General features: G+C 47.7%; 1 pseudogene; it reads left to right on the top strand.

Annotated features, from left to right (window-relative positions):
* Window positions 1–12,850: 12,850 nt before the first annotated feature.
* Window positions 12,851–12,967, top strand: LOC136656610 (5S ribosomal RNA; annotated as a pseudogene).
* The last annotated feature ends 12,898 nt before the right edge of the window (window positions 12,968–25,865 follow it).

Raw genomic sequence — 25,865 nt, 5'->3', positions numbered from 1 at the left:
TTGCTTGGAACAGCAAGAATTCTTTGGTGATGTATCTCTGTGACTCCCAGGATCTTCGCTAGATCCCAAAGTGCAGAACATACTCAGTTCAGATACTTGCTTAGGCTGTGTTGAAGTTTCATCAGCAAGGCCTGCAGAGCAATGCGTCCAACAGCAATCATATCAAGACACATCATGGGTGTTTAACTAGGTCAGTGGTTCTCCAACTGGACGCATTTTTTTGAACGACACTCTATCAGGACCCGCCTGGGTGTACCAGACTTTTAAGAAAGGAGATCTTGAAAGATATATTTTGTTTGATTGCTTGTTTATGAGTAATAATAACCAGAAAAGAGACCCTCAAGCATTTGCCTTCCTATATTTACACAAGCTTGCAAACAGGAGGAGCGGAGCTCTTTCTTGCTCGCTCCCTTGTTTTCCTCTTTGCTGGCATTTCTGAGTCTTCCTTGCTGGATCCTGCCGAGACCATGACACTGAGCGCCCAGCCCATGTGCCGCTCCAGCTCCGTTCAGCCACCCCTCTCCCCTGAGATCTGCAGGGGTGCTGCTTCTTGCCATCAATCACCCATCGCCATAATAACAATAAATGCTGCTTCTGCCACAGCATTCAGCCAGGTGCAACCAGCTGGAACTTAGTTAACTATTTTTGATGAGGGGGAAGAGGGAGCAGAATCCGTTCTCCCTGCCATGCTGCTGGTGGCTCAGAGTTATGTGCTCGTCAGGTTGGAAATGGGGCATGTTTTTCCCCCACAGCCTTGCTAATCCTTCATGGACAGGTGCTAAATTTCATTATTACTTTAATTTATTGGAACTGTGCTGAGCATTTTCCAGTGTGGATTTTGGGGAAGAAGCTCGCAATTTCAGCAGTGCAGGCATTTTTCCTGGGGGTGGTGGTGGGGGAAACACTTAGGTTATGTGACCATTTACAATTTATAAATCTTATTTCACAATATTTTTCCCTTGGCTGCTGCCTCTCCTTTTCTCCTGGATTAGTGACATGGCTGACGCCATCCAATCAGAGATCATACCGTGAACTTGATGATATCACAGTGCGGTGGCGTACCTAGAGGGGGTGCACAGCACGAAGTTTTGCAGGGAGCCTCAGCGAAGCGTGCAAGTGGCCCCTCCTCTTTGGAGCCGTTCTGGGCAGGGGGAGCGAAATGGAGGCGAATGCCAGAGAAGACCCAGAGAAGAGGCAACGCCTCGCTGAGGCTCCCTGCAAAACTTAGTGCTGTGAGCCCCCTCTAACTATGGCACTGCCACAATGGGTACAGGCCTAACCAGGTCTACTCAGAAGTAAGTCCTATTTTGTTCAATGGGGCTTACTCTCAGGAAAGTGTGGTTAGGATTGCAGCCAATGTTGTGTAATCGTCAGATGTGGTTCTGTGTTGATGTCACTGGGGGAAGGAAGTACAGCAAGGCACTGTAGGTGAATAAGCAAACCTTTTAGCACAGGATGATGTCATTGTATTGTCTGGCATTTGGAGAGGGGAAAAAAATGGTTAGCAGCTTCTAGCAGGGGCAGGACTGGCCCCACTGCTGGTAAGGGATGCTGTTTCATGTTCTCTTGCCCCATTTTTGCTCCCCCAAATCAACAATGCGCCCCTGTCTTTCACAGCCTTCAAATGCGGCTGTGACAGTGAAGAGGCTATTATGGCCCAGTATTTTATTTCTGAGCAAAGGTTGCCACACAACATAGCATTTACAGGACACTCTGTGCGGGTTCGCCGTTTTAATCCTGCTTCCTGCTGATTATGGAAAAGTCATGTCTCCACAGTGCTGACTGACCCCAGAGCAACAGGTCTGTGAAGTCCTTTGGACCCCTTACTGTGCTACGTTAACTGGACAGGGTTTATGCAGCCAGCAAAGTGTTTGTGTAGAGATTTTTGATGTTTTTCTTTCCCTGGCAAACGGTGGTCTTCTCTAAGGTCTTCACCTCTTCTGATGCCACTTCCGGGTTCTGTGGCTCTATTTCTAGGGCAGGGGTGCCCAAACCTCAGCCCTGGGGCCACTTGCGGACCTCGAGGCCTCTCAATGCAGCCCTCAGGGAGCCCCCAGTCTCCAATGAGCCTCTGACCCGCTGGAGATTTGTTTGAGCCCACACTGGTCTGATGCAACTGCTCTCAGTGTGAGGGCGACTGTTTGACCTCTCGCGTGAGCTGTGGGATGAGGGCTCCCTCCACTACTTGCTGTTTCACGTCTGTGATGCAGTAGAGGTAGCAAAGGAAAGGTCAGCCTTGCTATGTGCAAGGCCTTTTATAGGCTTTGAGCTATTGCAAGACCTTCATTCATTCATATAAGTTGATCTTTAATATATTCATTTATGTAAACTTATGTAAATTTATTCAAATTTTAAATGTAAATTAATTATTTCCCCCCCCCCGGCCCCCAACACAGTGTCAGAGAGATGATGTGGCCCTCCTGCCAAAAACTTTGGACACCCCTGTTCTAGGGCAACAAATTGTCCCTCTTCGACTGAGGAAGAGTGACAGACAATTCTTTATTACGGACAGTTGCCCTAGAAACAGAGCTGCAGAAACCAGAGGAGTTTTTCAGCTATTTTCAGCCACTGTGCTCCAAACTCCCACAAGCACCCCCGCCGACCTTTCCTGGTACACCAATGTACCGCAGCGCACTGGCTAAAAATCTGTTAGTGGCTGTTTTTTAATGACTCCGTTCTAAATGTTGGTACCGGATCTGAGCCTTTGGGGCATCAGGCTAGGATAAAAAAAATTCAGACCTTTAGGGAGGAACCACAGATCAGTGATGGCGCGCACTCTGTGCATGCAGAACATCCCAGGAACAATCTCCAATTAAAGAATCTCAAGGCTAAGGGCTGCTTGATATGATATGCGCACGGCACATGAGCACACCAAGCGAGAACAGACGGGACGGGGCTAGGCAGACCAGTGGTCCGAAGAAGCTTATCCGTCTGCTTATATGTAAATAAAAAATGCTGTCATCTTTTGCGGCACACATGAGCACCAACTATGAAATAACTAGCATAGACCCTGGAGGCAAGTTGGTCTTAAAACAACACTGTGAATCTTCAAAGTGATACTTAAATCTAATCTCACCCCTGAAGGCACCATTACAATGCAATCAGACATACTATTCTGGGCTGGTTGGGGCTGGTGTTATTTTATTTTATTTTTTCTATTTTTGGCAGAAAACTGTTTCACCTCATAGGCTGCCCGTCTGCGACAATCCATTCCCAAACTGGCAGAGCAATTACATCCCCATGCAAAGTAATTCATCCTCCATTTGGGTAGTCATTTGTGGAGGGAGAGGAATCTTGGAGGGTTCCCCCCCACACACACACACACAAAACACCTTATGACAATTGCAACCCACATTTTGTATTGATTTGAACACAAGCCTGTCTCTTAAAAGATGTCATTTTGCATACACGAAGCACTTTAAATTGGCCTTGGAAAATTCTTGATATCATGAAAGCTTAATGAGATAATTATTGTGCCGTATGTGTGTGTGTGTGTGTGTGTGTGTGTGTGTGTATTAATTACACAGAGATTTGAGTCTCTGAGTGGGAGGCAGGCTGCACAAATGGCTCTCTACACTAGTAAATAACTTGGAAGTGAGATGCACACACATTGGGAACAGGTCTACAAGGAGGGCTGGATCCCGTTACATAAGTAGCTGGGGAGGGAGTAGTGATGGTGCAGCATTGCAAGTCCATTCCAGTGGGCTCCTCAGGCATTCTGTCCCAAAGTAGCTGCCAATCACCCTCTGCTTCATCTCTAGCTTGTCTAGGTTATGCTACATATGCTGGTTGGTCTGTGGAACTCCTTGCCACAGGATGTGGTGACGGCATTTGGCCTGGATGCCTTTAAAAGGGGATTGGACATGTTTCTGGAGGAAAATTCCATTACGGGTTACAAGCCATGATGTGCATGTGCAACCTCCTGATTTTAGAAATGGGCTATGTCAGAAGGCCAGATGCAAGGGAGGGCACCAGGATGCAGGTCTCTTGTTATCTGGTGTGCTCCCTGGGACATTTGGTGGGCCGCTGTGAGATACAGGAAGCTGGACTAGATGGGCCTATGGCCTGATCCAGTGAGGCTGTTCTTATGTTCTTATGTACATACAAAAGCAGCAGCCAGGGGTTGAACATGGGACCTGTCGCAAGCAAAGTACAGAATCTCCCACCAAGTCATTGGTCTGAAAGCAATGGAGAAGGTCAGTGGTTCCCTAACTGTACGCCATGGCTCCCTGGGGAGCCACCGAACCAGCCAGGGGAACTGCGGAGTCCTCATGAAAACCCTCCCTCCCTATACAATGTATAGGATTGTAGCCCTAACAGGGATCTGTGACCAATGGCCCAGTAGGACAAGGGAGCTGCCAGTCAAAAAAGTTTGGCAACCTCTGGAATAGGTAATAGTGATAGTCAGATAAAGATGATAAACAGCAATTTAAAAAAACAAACTTTAGACAAAAAAAATGTTTTGCAGTGTCTTCAAAAGGACAACAGAGCTGAGGCTGCGTGGGCCTTTCATGGGCAGGGCAGGTACAAGCCCTCCTGGCGCATGAGGCAACATGTCACATGCAGCCCTCTCTAACCTATTGATGTGCCAGCCTCTGCCTTCTCGCTCCTGGATGGGTGAGGACGAGGGGATTGTGCGGAGGAGAGAAGAGTGGTGTGCTAGGATGTCTAGTCCACCACGCAGGCCCGGCTGATGCTTAAGTGCTGCTCGAGGCAGCCCAGCATTACTGCCCATCAGAACACAATTGCCAAAAGCCTTGTGCACATGCATGTGCCTATCTCTAGATGGCTAAGGAGAGGGAAGGGAACTGTCCGCCCCTTTCCCTCCCCTTCTGCTGAACTCAGTGCAGCTTCCCAGATCTCAGTGCCCTACGATATTTGCACTGCTTAAACACTGCTGTGCAATTGCAGTGCAGTTGAAGGGGGACTTCAGAGTCCAGGACTTGGTTTTTCTGAGGCACAGAGCCAGCAGGACCGTGACAGCATCAGTCAGTCTTCTGGGTGCCAACGTTTGCCCCTGCCATGCTCCATCACCGAGCTCCAGCTCCTCTCTTTTCACCTACTGCCTTTCCTGACTTCTTTTTTCACAAGCTCCAGGTTGAGAGATGCAATTGAGAGCAAATGGGGTTGCTTGACACACAGCCAGGTGTCCCCCACTCACCTTTTGTGACTTATCTCCTCTCAAAGCTCAAGCCACACCGAGCGAGCTATTTTGGGGCTTGCTTTCTTCTCCTCTCCAGCTTTGCCTTCGGTCTATTTTTGCTCCCCGTAACCTGACCCCGGCTGACCTCTTGATGCAGGAAGAAGCCTTTTGATTAAAAAAGTGAGAGACTGATTTGGAGACCTTGGCCCGGTGGCTGCTCAGCTTTGTTTCCCGATGCGCTCGGGTCACATTTCAGGTCTGACTCCACTGAATTTGTGTTTCCACCGTTGTCACAATGGTTGGGAATAAATGGGGTGCTGGCGGGCCTCAATCCTAAGACTTAGTGCTATAAAATTGAGCGGCAGGTAGAACAAAGCCTCTAAATCTCTCAACATGTCACAGCCCTTGAGCTTCACTCTCCCAAATTCTTGCCACCTTGAGCCATTTAACACAATCCCGCTCTCTCCAATGACTTTGTCCCTTGCTGCCTTTCCTCCCTAAATACCTGCTTTAGTTGACCAGTCCTGCCTCCTTCCAGTCCCTCCCCAAACCCAGTCTTTTCATGAAGCCTTTGCCTTCATGCCCAATCCTATCCCCCTGCCATCCCAGAGTGTGCAGCACCACTAAGGAAGTGCATGCTGCGTGCTACAGGTGGGGGGGGGGAGACATAAGTAAACATCTTTTTACCTACCGCTCCATAGGCTTCCTGGCTTGCAAGTGTCTAACCTCCAGCAGGTCTCTAGGCAGCTCTTAGCTGGCATAAATCTGAGGAGACTCCTAGCGGCAGGTCCAAACTGGGAAGGAAGAATAGGATCTTGGTATATTCCTCCCCTTCCTGCCCCTGACCTGCCCCGGTCATAAGAACATAAGAACATAAGAACAGCCCCACTGGATCAGGCCATAGGCCCATCTAGTCCAGCTTCCTGTATCTCACAGCGGCCCACCAAATGCCCCAGGGAGCACACCAGATAACAAGAGACCTCATCCTGGTGCTCTCCCCTACATCTGGCATTCTGAATTAACCCATTCCTAAAATCAGGAGGTTGCGCATACACATCATGGCTTGTACCCCATAATGGATTTTTCCTCCAGAAACTCGTCCAATCCTGCTCCCCTCCCCGAACTGCCCCAATCCACCCCCATTGCCAATTTACCAGAAACAGTGAGGGATGGAGAAAGTTCAATGGGCCTCTGTTGCCTGCATGTGACCTCCAGCTGTTCACCCTGGCAGCCACAGCCCACTAAAGAGCAGAGCAGTTTTTCTGCCATCAATCCAGGATTTATGCTGACATATCCATCAACAGATAATCCCAGATAAGATTGGGCTGTTAATCCACTAATCCACATCCCCATCTCAAAGTCTTTGTTAATTGGGCCAAAAATGTGACCCTCTCAGGTAGTTAGGATCAGTATGGAATCAGTATGGAATCAGATTTACTGATTTACTGAGTACTGATTGTTAACAATCAGATAAAATCGAAAGTGAAATTGAGTAAAATAAAAAGCACTCCTGTACCCAAATCTTGGGGCAGGTCATTTTATTGGGGTGACCACAACCAACTCAGTCGCAAAACTGAGTCAGAAACAAGATGGAAAAGGATAACTGGTAAGATTCAGAGCGCCTTGGAGTTCTGAGGCTTTTGCGTGGTCCAACATCCTTCCTGAACTGATAAATTTGGAACTGGTGGATAGCTATTCAGGTGGCATCTAACATGATGGAATCACCTGTCAGCAGTTGAAGGAGAACATTCTGGGAAGGGAGAGACAAGCCATTTCTGCTTATTCAACTCCCATTCCCCTTGCCTCCGTCAACTGTTGGCATTTTGACTGTAAGCTTCTTGGGGCAGGGACCCCTCTCTTTTTGCTTGCAAAATTGTCAAATGGACACCACAAAATTCCAAGATCTTCTCTAACAAGAGTCCTCTGGTCCTAATCGACAGCATTTCCTCCCAGCTGTAACCGAGGTTCTGCATTGCCCACACTCCTTGCATGAAGACTGCAGATTTTTGAGGAATCTATTCTTCGACCAAGCACACAATTTAACAGGCTTTATATAGCAACGACTGGAAGAAATATAATTGGCAAGAACTAGACAAGAGGTCAAGCTTTATAATCTCAGAGGTACCTTGTAAAATTAAAATCTGAGGCTCCAAAGACTTGAAGTCTAATAATAGCAGGTTCTACATTTCATGACATTGTGCATTGATTACTCCTGAATTATTATTATTTTTTTTTCTCTTTAATTCTAACTGGAGACTTCATTTCAAACTTCCCTTTTGGCTCCAGGAAGCCTTGAAGTTTCTTCTGAAGATGTTTCATTCAACAGTGTGCTTGCGAAAAATAAAGCCTGAGAGGGAATGATACAGATGATAAAAATGGAGACTGGCCTCACGCCATTCTTCGGGGAGGTGGCGGGCGGTGGTGGGGAGCCAATCACTGAGCTGAATATCTCAACAAGGTGCAGCTCTCTCCACACGAGGCGATTCCCCCTTCCAATCCCAAAATCTGCTGAGAAGCTCTTAGGCAAGGTCAGCCAGAACACCACTAACAACCTCCGCTAAAATAAAATGCCAGCACAACTTTGGTGTGATCGCGCGTTAATGAGCACCAGCTGCTTGCGTTTTGTGACAAATTCCAAGGAAGTAGCAGATACTTTTTATATCCTGGGCAATGTTACTATCCAATCAATGGATGCGAGGGCACAATCCTGGGAGATGAGTTAAGAACAGCGTAAGAACACTCGTGTGCTCATTCAGGCTTCAGAGCTGTCTTTAGGCCTAGGGATGTGCCAGATCAATGCCTCTGATTGGCAGACCAAACTTCTGGATTGGCAGGGTCTGTTATTAGGAGGAGCCTGGTCTTCTGCTCTTGCCACGTCAACAGGGTCAGGTCTTCTGCCTACTGCGGTCCAATCTCCTGACTTGAACTCAGAGTGTCCTGGAAAACACAAATGAGAGAGCCCTTCATTGCCCGGAGAGAGACTCCAGCATGTACCAACCCTGTGGTTTGCCCCATGTGGCAGGCATGCACAGAGCTGGCTCCAATCGAACTGCATTTGACTAGTGGCGTCGCTTTGGGGGTGCAACCCAGGCCTCAGCGGAGGGTAACACCACACCACCCAAGCCTCCGTTCAACCATCTTAGGCTCTCTCCAAGCCCAGCAGCTTCGCACTCTCAGTGATGATTTTATGGTGCCACTTGCCAGAACACAAAGCCACTGCGCCCAGAGAGGGCCAGAGATTGCTGAAAGGTTGCATTGAAAGCAATGCAATAGGGTGGAAGGTCAGGGGCAATGTGATGACATCATTACAAGTTCACCCCCGAACTTCCAGAATGTGGAGTTCCACAAAATAAGCACCACACCAGGAGCAATGCACCCTCTGGATACCTTTGCACCTGGCAGCCCTGGAGAAGGGCCAGCTGGAAGTGCTGTTGAAACTAATGGTTGGCAACCTTCAGTCTCGAAAGACTCTGGTATAAGCCTACAGCACCCGGTATTCCCAGGCGGTCTCCCATCCAAGTACTAAGCAGGCCTGACCCTGCTTAGCTTCCAAGATCATGGTATAAGCCTACAGCACCTGGTATTCCCAGGCCGTCTCCCATCCAAGTACTAACCGGGCCTGACTCTGCTTAGCTTCCGAGATCATGGTATAAACCTACAGCACCTGGTATTCCCAGGCGGTCTCCCATCCAAGTACTAACCGGGCCTGACCCTGCTTAGCTTCCGAGATCAGACGAGATCCCTCCAAGGAAAAGGCAAGAAATGCAGGAACAGGCTAGACCAATGTTTCTCAAACTGTGGGTCAGGACCCGCTAGGTGGGTCGCAAGCCAATTTCAGGTGGGTCCCCATTCATTTCAATATTTTATTTTTAATATATTAGACCTGATGCTGCCATGGTACATGACTGCATTTGGGGAAATGTTGCAGACCTGTACTTTTAACAAGCTACTATGTGTATTATTTTAATAATGATAGCCAATGGGACTTACTCCTGGGTGAGTGTGGGTAGGATTGCAGCCTAGGATGGTTAAAAAAGTTCCTGCTTGATGATGTCACTTCCGGTCATGACATCACTTCCGGTGGGTCCTGACAGATTCTCATTCTAAAAAGTGGGTCCCGGTGCTAAATGTGTGAGAACCACTGGGCTAGACAGTAAAGGGGGAGCAAGAAGGGATGTGGCGCCATGGAATGGGAAGTGGGGAAGAGGCCCCCAGGACAAGACGGGCAAGAAGACCAGGGAATTGGTTCCCCAGTCACAGGGCTTTGGGCAGTCCTGAAAGTACTTCTACTCACTGCAGTTCAGCAGCACCCAGTTCTCTGCTTGGAGATGAGGGGTACAAGTGTATGCAGCGAAAGCCGAAATCTGGCAGCTAAGATGGAGGCCCCAGACGATGGCCCAAGTGCAAGCTTGCCCATCCCTGGCAAGCTCACTTTTGCAACCAGAGCCCTTCCTTTACAGATTATTAGGGTGATGCCAAATGTTTCAACCTTTTGTTTTCAGGCCCCATGGGATACAAGATACTTGACTTTGGGGGCAGATTCAAGGGGCGGTCATGGGTGTGTGCCCCCCCCAACTGTCATGCCAACAGGGAAGAGCCCACTGGGATTGGGAGTGAAGTTGGGTGCCAGGGGAATGCCCACCAGGTGGGACAAGAGGGCAGAGTCAGAATGGGAGCCCAGGGAGCCCAGGTCTACTTGCCTGGAAGAGACGGCTCCAGAGGGCAGTTGGAATGGGAGCCCAGGTCTACCTGGGAGGTAGATCAGGGCTCTATGTCTGGACAGGAGTCCAGGTCTACCCATCCAGCAAACATTGGCCATGAAGCCATGAAGGCCAGAAGTTCAACTGGGAACCCAAGTCTACCGGCCTGGTTGACCCGGGCTCTGGTGTTAAGATAGTACTCATAGTCCCCACCAGCACAATATACTGGATCTGCCCTTGTTTGATCTGCAGTTATGTTGTGACCCACTTACGTTTGTGAGTTTGGGTGACTATTTTCCAGGAGGATGCAAAGAGGAATGGATTTTTTTTTTTGCAGGGAGAAAGGAGCAGTTCCTCAAAATTGTCTGGTTGGGCTTCCAACATAAAAACCATCTGAGTGATGATGAGCTGCAATAAATACGTGTGTGTGTGTGTTTGTGTGTGTGTGTGTGTCAGAGTTTTATTTACATGATGACATTCAAATGAGATGAAAGGGCAGATTCAACAAACCTAACGCTGCAGCTTAGTACGTCTCTTTAAAAAAAAAAAAAAAGGATTTTAAAGGTTTCAAAGACGCCCAGGCCAAATTTATTGGAAGGAAAAGTTCATTATTTAGCCATCCTGAAGTTCAATATGTTCATATCACCATTAGCCCTCAACGCTTGGTGCACTAAACGCGCCGTGAACTCTCTGTGAACTGCCCTGATGAAGTGCTTTCGGATCAGGCTGCGTGTTCACCAAACGTTACGTGGCTGGGGAAGGGGGGCTTATGGAGGAGGCAGACCACTGCCGGGCAACCTGGTTCAGGTCGGCAAATTGAAATGGATGCCATTAAATATTGCAAACTGCTTTTGAAATGGAATGGCATTCCGGAGCAGCTTCTGCCAACCTGAAATATCTAGAATTTGCATGAACTCTGAGCTTTTGGGGTTTTTCCCAGCTTCCCTCTGTGTGTTTGCATAGGTACACATCCTATATAGAACATTCTGTTGCAGTCGTATGCAGTAGTTCACAAATCTGTCTGCGTGAGAAGACCAAAATGAGCTCAGATCCACTTTTTTTGTCTGCCCAGTCCTAAAGGGCACTTATGCTGGCAGATCTCCCAGACTCGGAAATGGGAATAGGATCCCTGTGTCTGCTACCGCCATGGGATCTACTCCCTCCCAGTCTACTGCTATAAGTGCAGTTGATCTACAGAACTTCCAGTTTACTGCTGTAAGTGCTGTTGCAGCATTGCAAAAGCTGTGACACCATCATGCTGTACGGAGCTATTAGCACAGACGGCCACATGTGCGCCAGTGACTCCATGATGACACACCGGAGCATATAAGTGGATGGGGGGGGGGAATTTTGGGGGAGGTTCGGGCCAAGCTGGGAGTAGTTCAGGAGAGGGAGGGAGGAGATCCCAGTGGCAGTATTAGAAAATCAGGACACAGTTTTGCACATAGGCCCTGTGCAGAAGGCCCTGTCAGCGTGGAGACTCTTTTTGCTTTCAGCACGTCCTGGAGCATGTAAGCGAACTCCATCCTTGGGCTTCATAGCTGCGCACCTGCCACACTGAAGCTGCTGATGCCATTTGCAGGGGTGGTGTTCCTCAGGGATGCTGGGAGCCCATTGTCCTACTGACGGGGAGGCGTCTTCCCTCATATAGCATGTCACTTCAGACATACACTGTGAGTGTGGTGGTGGTGAGCTTTGGAGTATGTCAACACATTGGCAGGGCTTTCCAGCATGCACTCCCTCCTCCCGCACCGTGGCGTTCATCCCCCTGGGTGCAGAGACATTTGCACAGGGCTTCGGCAACCAACCGTTCAAGGCAAACTTCATTGACTTCAGCATGTGCAATGGCAGATTGTGCACATCACGGAAGCCTGCATGTCATTGTACATGTATATTCATGCGCACTAGAGGCAAGAACCAGATGCAGTGTGCTTCCCACTCCCATCGTGCAAGAAACCCAGGGATAAGGCTGAAATTTGGAGCAAGGAGAGCTGAGCTGAAAACCTTCCACTTTTGCTGCTTCATTAACAGGAAGCCAACTGGGATTATTTAGGCCATCAGAAGTAGGGGTGGGGATCTAAGCTTACTGGCAATGGTAATTAGAGGTGTGATTTTTGTGCGTGTGATAATGAAATAAAAACACATAACACCACTTTCTGCACTTCTCATTTTTGTAAAAAAGCAAAGTAAAACCCCCAAATCCACGGGAAAATAAAACCATTTTCTAACACCTCACTGACTGTATATTGCAGTCATTTTCAACCACTGTGCCACAAATGGTCCCCAGATGTACCACAGGAATTTGTGAGAAGGTTGTTTATTAGTAGGGCCAATGGGGGGATGCGAGCCCCCCACTGGCAGCATGATGTGTCTTGTCAATTGTCAAAAACCTGATGGGCTGTGCCTTGACAATTTTGATGCCTTGTCAGTGTGCCATGAGATGAAATCACTGGTATAATGACTGTGGCTGCATCTGCTGACACTATACCACCCATATCACCCACCTAGTACACATTTAAAACTATTATAATTTATAATTTTAATGTATAAAAATGGTTGGCAACCTTCAGTCTCGAAAGACTATGGTATAAGCCTACAGCACCTGGTATTCCCACGCGGTCTCCCATCCAAGTACTAACCAGGCCTGGCCCTGCTTAGCTTCCGAGATCATGGTAGAAGCCTACAGCACCTGGTATTCCCACGCGGTCTCCCATCCAAGTACTAACCAGGCCTGGCCCTTCTTAGCTTCCGAGATCATGGTATAAGCCTACAGCACCCGGTATTCCCAGGCGGTCTCCCATCCAAGTACTAACCAGGCCTGACCCTGCTTAGCTTCCAAGATCATGGTATAAGTCTACAGCACCCGGTATTCCCAGGTGGTCTCCCATCCAAGTACTAACCAGGCCTGACCCTGCTTAGCTTCCGAGATCATGGTAGAAGCCTACAGCACCCGGTATTCCAAGGTGGTCTCCCATCCAAGTACTAACCAGGCCTGACCCTGCTTAGCTTCTGCAACTGTTACCCTGCACATGCCCAATCTCATCTGATCTTGGAAGCTAAGCAGGGTCAGGCCTGCTTAGTACTTGGATGGGAGACCACTTGGGAATACCGGGTGCTGTACGCTTATACCATAGTCTTTCGAGACTGAAGGTTGCCAGCCATTATTATTATTGTATAAAAATACACCCTTACAATAAAAACGCACAACTACGCTTTCTGCACTTTTTCCTTGGGGCTTTTTCACTTTTTTTTGCAGGAAACGAAATCTGCAAAAATAAAATAAAATTTAAAAATTAAAAACATTTAAGAATACGTAAGGGTGCAATCCTAAACAGGCTTTGGGCTGGTGCAGGTCCCTTGTGCCAGCCCAGGAGGGTCGCAAGTGTGCCGTAAAGCATGTTTGCGCTTCCTCTAGAGTTTCCCCTTACCACTGGATGAGCCACTTTGGACCCTTACCTTGTGCTGCAGTGGGTCAGAACCCACTAGGTGGGTCGCAAGCCAATTTCAGGTGGGTCCCCATTCATTTCAATATTTTATTTTTAATCTATTAGACCTGATGCTACTATGGTATGTGAATGCATTTGGGGAACTGTTACAGACCTATACTTTTCACAAGCTATTATGTATATTATTATTATGTATATTATTTGAACAATGACAGTAAATGGGACTTATTCCCATTCCCACTGGGTAAGTGTGGGTAGGACTGCAGCCTAGGATTGTTAAAAATTTTCCTGCTTGATGATGTCACTTCTGGTCAGGACTTCTGGTAGGTCCTGACATATTCTCATTCTAAAAAGTGGGTCCTGGTGCTAAATGTGTGAGAACCACTTTTGTGCTGGATACTGTGCAGGCCTCCTGGCTTGCCTGTTCCAGCACAAGATAGGATTGCGCTGTAATAAGCTTGGGAGCTGGGGACTGCCTTCAGTTCACCCCCCCTCCCACATTGCTGTACAACACTGTGCCATAATGAGATTGTATTTTTGACAAGAGGCTGTGGAGGAAAAAAAAAAGGGAGATGACCTGCCCCCCCCCCCCAGCATCCAGGTAGGGCACAGCCACAAAAGATCAGAGACCAGAAAATAAGGGCAGACCCTGGTAAAGAGGAACAGCTGGACGATATGGGTATCAGAATGGGAAGAGGCCTATTTTTGGTTGTACATATTGTCTGACAAAGTCAGGGATTACCTGGCGCGGATGAGCTCAGAAGCAGTAAATTCTGGAATCACCTGGGGAGATGGTAACTATTTAGTGAGAGATCTTCATTGTACTGGCAGCTTTGCAACTGCTGAGTGACGGGGCTGAAGTGTGATGTCTGAGAAAGAAAACAGGCTGGCAGAAAGAGCCAGCCCATCGGGGCTCGCAATCAATAGGAATAAGGCAAACTTGTGTGAAATTTAGTCACCAATGCAAGACATCTCATTAGAAGGTGAGAAACGGAACGAGATAACGAAATGAGCGCGTAGGCTCTTGTCAGTGCCTTTGTGAAGGAAGAAGGTGTTTCGCGTTGTGTGAGATTCACACTGTTTGGAAACAGGAGTCAAACGGGGAAGCAAAGTCTGTAAACAGGACTGTATCAACACACGAGCCCCCTGGCACTCCACTCACAGGGCTGTGGGCCCTCCATCCCTAGAAGCTGTGGGCCCTCCGTCCCTATAAACCAGCAGTCCCCACCCTTTGAATCACCATTGCAGTGAGGTTACATGACAGTCCTTTTGTGGATTACTTGCCCTCACCTTCTAGTACACCCCCCCCCCCAAATACAATACATTTTGGCTAGCACTTCCACTGAGATTGACTTGCAACAGCTAAATGGACCTCTGAGGCCACCTGACCAGACCAAGGGGCAGGTAAGGGTGGCCAGAGAGTTGCAAACCCTTCCGTTGGATGGAGCCATGATGACATCATTACCCACATCTTTTGAACACAAAGATGCTTGTGAGTTGCCAGGTTCATTGCAGGAGAGAACCTGATGTTCCAGTAAGGGGTGTACGTACCTATCTTGTGGCACTGTGGATGCCAGAACTTGGAACAGAACCAGAAGTTGGAACAGTGTGAGTAAATTAGAACAGAGCTAGTGTTCAACACATCAAGGGTACTTGTTGAATGTTGCCCCTTGTATTTACTCTCCTGGCCACCGTTTCATTGTACCCATTTGTTTTGCCTAGATCAGGGGTGTCCAAAGTTTTTGGCAGGAGGGCCACATCAGCTCTCTGACACTGTGTCGGGGGCCGGGGAAAAAAAAAGAATTAATTTACATTTAAAATTTGAATAAATTTACATAAGTTTACATAAATTAATATATTAAAGATGAACTTATATGAATGAATGAAGGTCTTGCAATAGCTCAAGGCTTATAAAAGGCCTTGCACAAAGCAAGGCTGGCCTATACTTTGCTGCCACTGCTGCATCAGAGATGTGAAAGAGCAAGCAATGGAGGGAGCTCTCATCCCACAGCTCACATGAAAGGTCAAACAGTCGCCCTCACGCTGAGAGAAGTTGCGTTGGGCCACTGCGGGCTTTAACAAATCTCTGGAGGGCCAGAGGCTCAATGGAGACTGGGGGCTCCCTGAGGACCGTATTGAGAGGCCTCGAGGGCCGCAAGTGGCCCCCGGGCCGGGGTTTGGGCACCCCTGGCCTAGATCTTCTTTGATCCCTTTGCAAATCACCTCCTTTTAGTGTTCCTTCAATCCATTAATAAAACTCATATTTTGGGGGTTTGACTGTATTATCTGCCTGGTTCAAGTTCCTTCAGGGGGAGAGTGTTGCCACACCTCCCAGCTGGTTTCAGTTTCACTGCTGTTTAATTCCTGGAAGAAGGGAGCACATCAGATTTAGATGCTCTTTATTATGCAGGCAGCAAGGCTTCCCAAGGCAGCCTCTTTCTTCTGGGCTTTCCAGCCGTGAGTGCTGACAGCAACCAGACGTATCCCAGATGGGGTGTTTGGTCCCTACAGTAGGGGACTGCCGTGACCTCAGGGGCATATGCCCTTTGCACAAGTCACCCTCCTGGGTCCACTGAACATATGGAAGGGGGAAAGGGGGTCGGCCAATGAGATCAGTGGCCATGACCCTGCAAAGGGCAGCCCTGAATGCAGGACTGGTCAACCAGGACATGCAGCATGACTGCCTGTGGACAAGGGCTGAGCATGGAGGTGCCTAGAGGAGGCACATGGCAAGGGTGGGCATGGCTAAGCAGGGCACCCCCACTCCCCCACATTCAGGGAGTGCGGGAGGGCAATTGGCGATGTACATCTATTCATGCTTAGCTATAAAAATCTGTTGTGACACCCACACATAGGCGGAAACAAATGTTTACTGTTGAACAGGACAAATAAATCAGGAATGCGGCTTCTATAAAGGCAGAAGGCGATTTTTCCCAAAGAGCAAGTATTGGGAAAGCCTTTCATATATCTAATGAGGCTTAATTGGCTAAATGCCTAATGCTTAACGAGTGTTTTATTCTCCCCCCCATTTGCATATTTATAGTTAACTTTTGTCGCTGCGCACAAGGAGCGATTCGCCGTCTGTTTCAAGGGAGGCGGTGAGTGGAACCAACACATGCTTATCGTCCTGACAACGGCGGAAAGTTTGACCTTGTCCAAGACACGCCTGTGCGCTGCTTCCCTTGCAGGAGGAACAAGAGGAACAGGGGAAAAGAGGAGGGTTGTGAGGGAGTGACATGTTGTAGGATACAAGGAGAGGGCAGGAGAGTCTGGGCTGATGGCCAAGAACGTCCATTTTCTGGTAGATTAACAACAACAACAACAACAACAACAACAACAACAAAAAGGTATTTATATACCGACTTTCTGGTCATCGGATTACTCCTCTGGCTTTTTTCAAGGCAGCTTACATAGGCAGGCGTTTCTGAATTCCTCAAGGGGGTTTCTACAATCATAGAGGTTCTTTCTTTCAGGAACCAACAACATTTCAGATGGATCTTCCTGGTTTGGTCTCACTTCTGGCCTCCAGTTCTCCCACGCAGGCTGACAAGCAGCTCCATCTCTCACATGGAGGGCAGCCAAGACGCTTCTTGCTCACACCAAGAGCAGGTGGAATCACTCAGCTGGGCTTGTCAGCTGCTTCAAGGTCTCACCATTCTCAGCCGTTCAGGGAGCTGCCGGTGTCCTCAAACTGGCGACCTTCTGATGTTATCTTTGGGCTAACAGAGGCTCTACCCTCTAGACCAGGCCTCCTGCCCAAGATTAGGCAGTCAAGAGGTCCAAACCAAGGCAGGGTGGTGATTGATTAACGATTAGGGTAGAATCTAGCAGACGTTCTCCTGCGCTGACCCTAACAGGTAAAGGGGACGTCCACTGGGCATTTTTTTTTTCTGGATTAACCTACTAGGAGATCTCTAGATCCAAATGACTTCACTGGGTGGGCAAAGGGACCCAGAACCTGGAGTACACAATGTCCATCCCCCCTGGAATGGGTTGGATCCTTTCCACCATCCTCAGGCATTATTTACCAGGTGAGGATCTGATGTTGCTGGAAGAGATGGAACACCAGGGAGAGCTACAAAGCCCTTCACTTGCCTGGATGCCACTGGCACTGCATGGCTTCAACTCCTTGCTCCTAGACTCCGGTTTTGACTCTCGCTGGCTTCCCTGGTTTCTCAGCAACCCTGCCTGGAAACCTGCTTCTTGTCCTGCTGGATCACTCACCGGTCTCACCAGTGAATGGGAAGTGATAATACGAGACTTGCAGCCCAAGGACTGGCAGGAAGGGAAGAGGGATATGGTTGCTTTGCCAGGTCTTGGTTCCTGGAAGTGATCTCTCAGACTCAGGCAAGTGCCATGATCCAGCAGCCTAGTGTGAAGGGCCTCTTAAGAGCAGGGCCCAATTTGGCCCAGTTTGTCAAACTGGCCTAAAGCCAGCCCTGCAGTGCATCATGGGATGGAGAGGCAGGGAAAAGTGTAAATCTTAACTCCATGCCAAGAGTGACTCAAATATCAGATAACCGTGCTATTTGGCGCTCTCATCTTTTAGCTTGGCTACCTGTCATCCAGCCTGATGCCCTAAATCAGGGGTCTCTAAACTTTTCGGCTGAAGGGCCACATCAAATATCTGGCATGGTGTTGGGGGCCGGAAAAAAAAATATAAAATTTAAATAAATACATTAGAGATGGAACTTAGATGAATGACTGAAATGAATGGGTTCAAATCTCCAGGATTTCTCCCAGCACCAACACAGCCCAAGAAATAAAGCACACATACTTAAACGGACCCCCATTCCCCCAACCCACAAGCACAACTCTGGTATGTTTGGTCAACTGGGCCAGAGGCTCTCAGGGGATCAGATGCTGGCTGCGGGCCGGAAAGAGGCTCTCTGCGGGCCGCATCTGGCCCCCGGGCCGGGGTTTGGAGGTCCCTGCCTTAAATAAACTTGCAAGCAAAGCATGATACTGCCAGCCAGCTATTATTGCTTGTCTTCATCATCCAGTACTCAGAGGTAGACTGCTTCTGAGCACAGAGGATTCTATAAGCCATTTCTTATAATTGCTGTGCGTCATCTCCTCCAAGGCAGATCTAGGATTCAGATGTCCCCTTTCCTGCCTGGCGCTATAGGAAATGCAGCGTGTGGAAGCTCTCAAATGTTTGTCTTCAACACAGAGATGCACCTCACCTCGGTCTAAATTACAGTAATTTTCCCGTGTACCAACAGCAGCTGTAATTAATGGCTGCATATTTTTTTGGGGTGGCGGAGTTGAGCGATGACATGAAGTCTGTGAGTATTTTTGTTTCGGTGACAAAGGAAGGTAATTAGCTGCTCGAATGTGGATGGAAAGCACTCTCAGTGGGGAGAGCTTAGAATTAACAATAACACTTTTTACATTGTTGTTTCTCTGCTCTCCTCTCCTTATTCTAATGGACTTGGACAGTGTGGAATTTGGCAGGAGTCTAGAAAGGTATCCTGCCTTCCCATTGCAAATGGAAATTTGTTGACACAAGCAAGCAGGTTTCATGGGACGGGTTAGAGAGGAGTTTGGCTGCTTACTGTCACTGGAACAAGTTAAGCCTGACTACTGGGTCTGGTTCAGACATGCATTGACCTCGCTGGGTTTTCTTCCTTGACTACTGTACACTCAGACCTGTTTTACGCATTCATGTCCACCGTTGGATGACTGCAGCATCTTCTTGTGGCTCACATACATGAATGTGCTACCCAAGATCCAACACCACAGAGAGAACTTCCCATACCCCCAGCACACAAGATGCTTCTGATTGGAGTCAATTCATACATTAAGCTGCACCTTGGCCTGGACTGATATGGGCACCCCTCTCCACTTTAGTCACACCGTTTACAAACAGCAAACATCATTTCAGTGGGGGGGGGGGGTTTGCGTCAAACATGCTTCTCATGGTGGCAGCCAATGGGCAGGTTCCATTTTGTCCCCCACAAGCCTCTTGAAAGGGCTGCTGTGTCATCATGTTGCATACAGAAGACACTTCTGGGGGAAAAAATGGTAGCCATCACATTTTTTTTTTTTTGCAAAACCACCCTTGGAATTAGCTTACATGATAACATGGTCTTGCCTGGAGGTGGCTTGTGGAAAGAGACCATGACAGATACTGGCTGGCAGTCACTGAGTGTTGTTTGTGCAAAATACTGTAATGCAGAAGAGTTGGCTTTGCTCTTATGAACCAGGCTGGCAACTGAAGAGTTAAACTGACTCCACTGAAAAGGGTTCACTTGGAGGATCTATGAAAGTTCTGCCTGTGGTGTTAGATCTCTGATGACCCATCTTGTGGCAGTCATCCCGTGGTGAACATGACTGGACTAGCATATGATCCTACAGAATCCCTGATTCTTCCCGGTCTCTGTCCTTAACAAATTGCTGCTCTCTTTGGTTCCCTGCTTTTGCCTTTCAGGGGATGCCTCATTAAAATGTGGCCAGTGTGAAGCATTGAAATACAAGCCTTGAGGTGGGTGGCTGCCTCTTGTGCACATGAATGTAAATGCATGCCTCTGAACACTCAAGCCCCTGTGGGGTGCACAGCCTGCCATTCCAGGCCCTGCGGCTGCTGATGTATATTTTGAACTGTGGTGATAACACACTGTCAGGTAATTATGTTTCCCACATATATCCGTAGCCAAAGAACAGATGCCAGCCGTGCAGGACAGGCTGTGGCAGTGTAAGTGAGCACATGTAGAGAACAGCCTTCAGTATCATGGAAGTGTGGTGGCAGTGTTGACCCTTGGCAGGAGAACAGGCCAGGGAGCGCACCTCAAACACAGGCTTACTGGGTGCCTCTGCCTTCATTCTAAGGGTATGCCTGCACCAGCATGGCACTCTTCTGTGTGTGGCGCTGGCTAGCTTGCCCAGGAGTTTTAATAAAATACACAAGCCTGAAGTCTGCCCAGCCTGCTTGTTTGAACTTGAGATCTCTTACACAAGACAGGTTACACAACTCGGGGGTGAGTTTACAAGAACTTCCTCCATTTGCTGCTGCTTTTTGTTTTCTAATAGCATGATTTGTGTTGATTGCTACATGTTGTTAGCCATTTTTGGTCTTCTAGTGCAGGGGTGCCCAAATCCCTGGCCCGGGAGCCATTTTCAGCCTTTGGGGACCCACAAACCAGCTGGCAAGGAGCTCCAGTTCTCCAATGAAACTCTGGCCCGCTGGACACTTGCTGGAGCCCATGCTAGCCCAACGTGACTGCCGTCAGCATAAGGGTTAGACCTCTCGCACGAGCTGCGGGTCGAGGGCTCCCTCCACTACTTGCTGTTTCATGTCTGTGAAGCAGCAAAGGAAAGGAAAGGCCAGCCTTGCTGTGCGCATGGCCTTTTATAGATGTTCATTCATTCATATAAGTTCCATCTCTAATATAGTCGTTTAGGGAAATTTATATAAATTTATTCACATTTTGAATGTACATTAATTCTTTTTTTCCCTGCCACCACCACAGTGTCAGAGAGATAATGTGGCCCTCCTGACAAAAAGTTTGGACACCCCTGTTCTAGTGCAAGACAATGCAGGGCATACATGTTTTTAAACAAATAACTAATAACGGAGCACTGATAGAGCGAGTCCATCGGTTTCACACCATGTTTGCGAATGCCCGGAAGCTTCCGGCACTGTTGGAAAAAGGACGCTGGATAAGGTAGATCCTTGATCTGGTTTTTCAACGTGATTCCTGATCATGATGGCTACATGGAGCATCCCTGGTTAGTAGCAGGAGACTGTCGTATACTTTGTCATACACTCCCAGGGTTTTGGGTGCTCAGAGTTGTTGGTTCTGAACCCTACAGCCCTCAAAGATCCCTGTTCAGTAGTACTGCCACCACCCTGTAAGAGCCAGTGTCTCAGTCCAGGGACACCGAGACCCTCTAGGCTTAACTATACCCCTTGTAGGCACTGAGCACTTTCTTTACTTAAAGTCTCAGTCCTCAAGTTACTAGTCCACAATGAGGATTTTTGGTAGCTTGCTGAACGGCTAGGCAGGATTCTGAACCTTTGTCCCCAACAGACAATGAACCAACATGGTAAAAAGATTTTTACTTTATTAAGTACATAGGGTTACAAAAAGTTACAAAAGGCAGCAAATGCTAGAGGCATAAAAACTTCTAGGAAACATATCAGCATAAAATAATAAAGCTAACTGTCTATCTCTATTATTTCCTAACTCTCACCTAGGTCAGCTTCTTTTGTAGATCCTCAGGTCAGTTATCTAAGAGGCCACATGGTCCTGGCGGGGCAGGATGTGCACCCACCACCTATCTCACCAAGAGACAAAGACCAAAGACCCTGTCCTACAGAAGTGGGGCTGGATGCTAGCCCTCTCAGCTCTTCCCTCCCCCCTGGAGATCTACAGCTGCATTCCATCCTTGATGGGCGTCTTTCTGGCTGCCTAGGTGCTACATAATCACCTTCCGTTGAGTTGTAAATTCCTAGCAGCTAGGACTGCAAGCCCCTTGCATGCCCCTTCTGTGTTACTGGGTTACTTTGGTTCAAGCTTTGCAATGCTACTAGGCCTGAACTGCACATATTCATGACAGAGACCTATGCACACCAGATGCCAAGGATGAACATCAAGGGCAGGTTGTAGCCTTCATGACCTGCCCGCTGCTTTTCTGCAGGAGTCTGACTTGCTGGTTGCCTTTGAAGGTGGAATGCTGGATCTCAGAGATGCACCTGGTCTCAATGTCTAAGGCAGTTCTTATGCCCTTAATGGTCTATGCGGCTCTCCCAAAGGGGAACACCAGCACTTGACTCTTGCTGCCTTTTAAGTTTACCTGGAAAAGGGGGAGGGGGGAATCTGATGGTGTAGCTTTACAAAGTGATCACTGAGCGAGCAGATAGAAGATTTCTTGTTCTATAGCAGGAGCCATTAATCCTTGATAAATGAGCCCTGGAAGGCATGTTTTTCAGTACTTCAGATTCAGAAATTGCCGAATTTCCAGCAACGGGGTTTATCTCAGCTCTGCCAACCTGCCGAGGAAATCCTGAAGAGTTGTGAAGGAAAGGAGGGGAAGAGCCCATCCGAGTTAACAATATTAAAGTAATTTCCTACAGCAAGAGAGTGCTAAGAACTGATAGGAGATTATATCCCCAAAGAGGTGGTGTTTGCAGAACACAGTGATAAAACCAGGCACAGATTGCAGTGCGGCCACTCGGCTGCACAACATGTTCTTTCGCACTGAGCTGGGAAGATGGCGTTGGCACCTCACCCCACCAAGTGCCCTGGAAGAGCCACCCCTCACTTCACAATAATCCAGTCTTCTATGCATGATACAACCAGTGATCTCTACAACAAATCTGTAAAGTGTGTGATGTGCTATTATCTCCATATGACAGAAGGAAGGTTGAGGCTGATATGGTAGAGTCCCAGGAACTCTTGAAAATGGGACGTTATGCAGATTGGTCTGGACAAAATGCAGTTTATTGCTGTGGGCTCATCTCTGCAGATGGCCACACAGAGGCTGTTGTCCATTCCTTTTTGGACAGTCCTTCCCTGCTCCCTTTGGCCCTGTATAAGTCCTGTAATGGACTATGAGCCTTGATCGCTCCAGGGCAACCTGGATCAAGGAATGGGCTGAGCACAAACATATCAGCTGAGAGTCCATGCTGTGGTTTAGGACCAGCTTATTTAGGCTTCAATCCTATCCACACTTACCTGGGAGTAAGCCCCACTAACTATAATGGGACTTACATCTGAGTAGACATGGATAGGATTAGGCTCTTAGCGAGCACACAGCCCTAGAATTAATCCAGCAATCCAACCTGAAACAAAACATATGAGATTCTTGCACATCTTGAATTGCCGGGTGCCGCAGCTGAGTAGTCAGAAGTTATTCCATTACTCTTGTTCTATGGCATCTGCAAACCAGGACTCACAATCACCCGATAAGCTTGTGAACACGTGACAGGACTTGATGACTTGAGTTTTGTGACATGCAGAAAGGTGATCATGTCAGGGCAATGTCTAGGCTAAAATCTTTCTCCCTAGCATGCTAGCATGTCCAGGGAATTTTCTTGCATGGAGGGACATTCAGTCATGTGGTGATAATAATAATAATAATAATAATAATAATAATAATAATAATAATAATAATAATAATAATAATAATAATAATAATAAAACTTTATTTCTATCCCGCCCTTCTCCCCAAAGGAACCCAGGGCGGCTAACAACATATAAAACAGATTAAAACATAGTTTCACAAACAGATAAAAACATATTAAAAACACATTAGCAGAACCCATAAAAACAGTAGTCAGATAAAAGTCAGAATAAAAAAGAGCATAAAACAGCAGTTCTTAGAGGAATCAGGCCTGTAAAAAAGCAACTAAAAGATGTATAAAAGATGTTAAAAAGGCCATGAAGTCAGAAGGCTTGGTTAAACAGCAAGGTCTTCAGGCCTCACCGAAAAGTCTCAAGAGAGGGAGCCATTCTCAAGTCAAGGGGAAGGGAGTTCCATAGCGTTGGTGCCACTACTGAGAAGGCCCTGTTTCTTGCCGCCGCCCCACGCACCTCCTTAGGCGGCGGCACTTGTAAAAAGGCCTTCTCTGATGACCTAAGAGGACGAGCCGGATTGTACGGGAGTAGGCGGTCTCTAAGATAGCCTGGCCCAGAGCAGTATAGGGCTTTAAAGGTCAAAACCAGCACCTTGAATTGGGCCCGGAAACGAATGGGCAGCCAATGCAGCCCCCGGAGAAGCGGGCTGACAGAGTCAAACCGCCTAGCTCCAGTGACCACACGGGCCGCCGCATTCTGCACTAATTGCAGTTTCTGGACCGTCTTCAGGTGGCATTTGTGAGAACAAGACCTGGAAGAGCAATAATCCTGTGTGTTTTTATTTTGAAAGCAAGTCCCATTGAGTTCAATGGAGCTGATGCCAAAGTCATTCAACATCAGGTTGCATCTGGAGTCAGGCAAAAGTGTGAGACTTGACTAGGATGCAACAAAGGGATCTATGTTGGGAGGCGGCTATTACATGCAGAAGGCACTGACAGGGAGCAATCAATGCACCATCAAGGAGATACTGTGAGACTGTCAATGTACAGAGGAATGCCAGGAAGGGCGATGAAACAGCACACCTGTGTTATTCTGCAGCTTTGATTTCTGTGGAACCCATCGCTACAGCAAATGCTTCTCCTATACTAAAGGATAAAAAAGGTACCATTTATGTAGCTTGTTGAAGGCAGGGTATTTATTTCAAGATGGCATCAGATGCGACCACCTAGAGAAACTATACTTTCTGTCAATCTGCAGTGATGAGGGATGATCATAGTTTTCAGATACATAAGTGGCTGTTAGAAAGATGACAGATCAATTGTTCTCAGTGGTTGCCAAGAACTGGAAAAAAAAGGAGGAATCATTTTGACATTCACATCACATCGGGAAGTATCCGAGGCAAATTATTTGGAGAAAACTTCCCAATGGGAAGATCTACCAGGCAGGCAAACAGGAAGAGATGGAAGATGTTTGAAGAGCATTGCCTCATAGGCCAAAGATTTGTTACAGCTGGTCTGGCCCTGTTGGGCCAATTTGTGTATTCTTCCACCATTTTCTGCAATTACACTTCTGATCTTGAACATACAAGCATGCATCACTTAACAACCTTCCGCTTAACGACGGACCACATATACAATGGTGGTCAAAGCTAAGCGAGGAGGCTCTTAATGAGGCAATCGTGTCTCCCATAGCTTGCAGCAGAGCGTCAGTTTACACAACCAAGAGGCCCTTAATGCAAAGGAGAGACAATCTATCTCCAATAGCCTATGCAGCCAGCATAGGAGGGAGAGAGTGTCTGTTTACACAACAAAGGGCATAATCCTAACCCCTTATGTTAGTGCTTTCCAGCACTGGCATAGTGGCACCAATGGGACATGCGCTGCATCCTGCAGTTGGGTGTCACTCACAGAGGCCTCCTCAAAGTAAGTGAGTGTTCGTTCCCTTACATCAGAGCTTCATTGCCCTTATGTCAGTGCTGGAAAGCACTGACATAAAGGGTTAGGATTGTGCCCAAAGTCACTAGATTGGGCTGAATGTTCGCTTAATGACCTAATCATATAACAAAGGTGATCGGAGGACATATCCCTGTCATGTGATGCACACGTACATTAAAAAAATTAAATGCAGCTGAGCTCTCTCCCACTGAAAATAATGGAACCTCAAAGTGCTTCTCTTTGGCGGGATTGTAGCCAATGAATGCTGCTATCTTGACTTTTTCATACATGGATTTTGACTGCAAGATTGAGCAGGCATGGCACCATCTTTCTTGAAATTATGGCACAGCCACATTTGGTTCTATTAGGCATGCTCCTTCACCAGAAGCATCCACCAAAATAAAAATAAAAAATTCAAGATGGCAGTTTTGGGATGAGGATGATGGCATCTTTGGGTCGAGCACGGCACAAATCCCCACTGGGGGCTCCCTGGAGTGTGCCTTAATATCTCTAGTTACAAAGGTAACAAATGCTTCTTACTTCCACACTTTGCATTCCCCTTTGCCATTTGCTCTTTTCCAAGCACTGTGTCTTTGGGTTCTTGTTACCAGAAGGTAACA

The sequence above is a fragment of the Tiliqua scincoides genome, chromosome 6 (genome assembly GCF_035046505.1).
Source record: "Tiliqua scincoides isolate rTilSci1 chromosome 6, rTilSci1.hap2, whole genome shotgun sequence".
In the NCBI taxonomy this organism is placed as follows: domain Eukaryota; kingdom Metazoa; phylum Chordata; class Lepidosauria; order Squamata; family Scincidae; genus Tiliqua; species Tiliqua scincoides.
The sequence above is the reverse complement of the archived record's forward strand: the minus strand, read 5'-3'. Positions and strand labels throughout refer to the sequence as shown.